Genomic DNA, 2,500 nt, shown 5'->3' on the forward strand with positions numbered 1-2,500 from the left:
CCGTAAACGGCCTCCGAGCGCGTCGCGGTCGCCTTCGCGGCTCCCGCGGAGCCCGGTTTCCGGCACAGGAAGTTCGCGAGAAGACGACGGGAATTCACAGGCGTCTGCAGGGGACCGACAAAATGAGAGCTCCGGGGACAACCCTAACGGCAAAAGACGCGCCGTCGTCGAAGCAGAACGATGAAGCCGAAAGGAAATGTATCTATCTTCTAATAATCATAAATTATTTATTGTAAATATTATTATTATTATTTCATATTATGAAATAAATAAGTCTACCTTCTAATCTAAATCTGAAACGCGTAGGTGTGTACGTGGCACGGCTATCTGCCCACACAGACAGCCTCCGGCCTCCGCAAACAGGCTATACTTCCCAGGGTTAAAAATCTAGCAAGTCACCCTTTTCCAGTGACCTGTTCGTTACGGCGAGCGCCACGCAAGGGCCGCCCAAACCCTTGCCGACGTCCTTCCCGAACGCTCTATATAGCCCGCCAGCCGAGGAACGCTTTCGTTTGGGGACCATTTCCTCCTAGATTTGGCTTTGGCTTCCACCACGGGCAGGCATCCCAGGGTTCTCCGTTGCCGTGTCGTTTGCATGGCCCCGCCCACTGCCCTTTTCCTTTCCAATCTCTCTGCTTAACAAACGGAGCACGACCGAGCTGCAACTGAACTTCCTGGAGGAGTTTAGGGATTGACTCCACAGGGTGGAAGTTGTAGTTCACCCCGCCGCATCAAGTCTCGGAGCGCTGTCGCTCCTACAGGGAGTTGTAGTTCACCTACACCCAGAACGCTACGAACCCAAACGAGGACGGGTCTGGGCCAAACTTACCGTGCGGACCAGATATTATGCCCAGATTTGACAACCGATGGGTTTGGAGGGGAACGGGACTGGAAGTTCAGGAGTAGTGTAGGTAGTACTCAGATTTATAGTTCTCACCTGCAATGAATTAGCGTCGCACTTGGCACACAGAGCCCCCCCCCCCCCCTAACCGATCTCTATATATCCCTCTCTCTATCTGAAAGGGTCATGAAATTTCGGCCTAGGACAAAACCACACATCCCAGAAACACTAAACTTGCCAGCACAACTCCTCATCCATGCCTCTACGTTCATACAACAAAAAGAAAAGAAAAATAAAGTCCTCGTTAGAGGGAGAGGAATCATTCTTTTTTATCCAATGGCTGCCAGTTCAAAGGCTAAGCTCCGCCCACTTGGTCTCCTAGCAACCCGCTCAGCCCAGGGGACAGGCAGAGTTAGGCTTCACTAAAGCCTCTTCCAGACTGCCTGTAAAATACAGATGGTCAGATTTTTAACTGGATTATATGGCAGTGTAGACTCAAGGCCCTTCCACACAGCTATATAACCCATTGATAGTCTTCTATTTATAGTCTGCTTTGAACTGGATGATCTTGACTCCACACCGCCGTATAATCCCCTTCAGTGTGCAGTCGGATACAACTGGACTTAACCTTTACCCTAACTACCACCAATTCCTCAACACTTTACTATTTCTCATACCACCGGACTTGGCCACAGCGACGCGTGGCCGGGCACTAGTTATAAAAAGAGCGACGGCATCGGGGCAGCGGACAAAAAACAACAAAACTACAGGACCCCCAACCTCGAAATTTGACAACCCAACCCATCGTCCACGGCTCTAGGTCGATACAACAAAAAGAAAAGAAAAACAAAGTCCTAATTAGAGGGAAAGGAATAATTGATTTTTATCCCATCGCTGCCAGTTAGAGGGCTAAGCAATATATAACATTGTGTGTGTGTGTGTGTGTGTGTGTGTGTGTGTGTGTGTGTGTGTGTGTATATATATTGTGTGTGTGTATGTATGTGTGTGTGTGTGTGTGTGTGTGTGTATGTATATATATATTGCATTGTACATGATTTTATTGTATTGTTTAATTGTTTTATGATATGTTGTTTTATATTTTGCTATCTTGTACTGTTCTGGGCATGGCCCCATGTAAGCCGCCCCGAGTCCCCGTTGGGGGAGATGGTGGCGGGGTATAAATAAAGTATTATTATTATTAGTTGTAGTTCACCTCCATCCAAAGACCACCCAACCCAGCCAATGACGACTCTAGGCTTGTCACGCAGACCGAATATCGCCTGCCGTGACTACCGACAGACAGGGAATCCGGACGTCGCGGTCGTTCACGCCCATCCGCAGAGTACTGCGCCGCACGATTCTGGGAATTGTAGTTCACCCGCTACAAACAGAATACGTAACATCGAAACACAAATAATACCGTTCTCAAACGACCCGGGCATCGCCGGGTCCCCAAGCCAGTCATAAATAAAAATCCAAAAATTAAATAAATAAAGGAAGGAAGGAAAGAAGGAAGGAAGGGCATTCGGACTATCGGAAACCTCTAAGCTTACCGTCAACGGGCAGAAGAGCAGCTGTTACAATGAAGATACTTCCCAAAACGTGATTTCTTTTTCAAACCGTTGCAGCGTTAAGAAGCGCACGAGTATTCGAAACCTG

The sequence above is a fragment of the Anolis carolinensis genome, unplaced genomic scaffold (assembly GCF_035594765.1).
Source record: "Anolis carolinensis isolate JA03-04 unplaced genomic scaffold, rAnoCar3.1.pri scaffold_92, whole genome shotgun sequence".
In the NCBI taxonomy this organism is placed as follows: domain Eukaryota; kingdom Metazoa; phylum Chordata; class Lepidosauria; order Squamata; family Dactyloidae; genus Anolis; species Anolis carolinensis.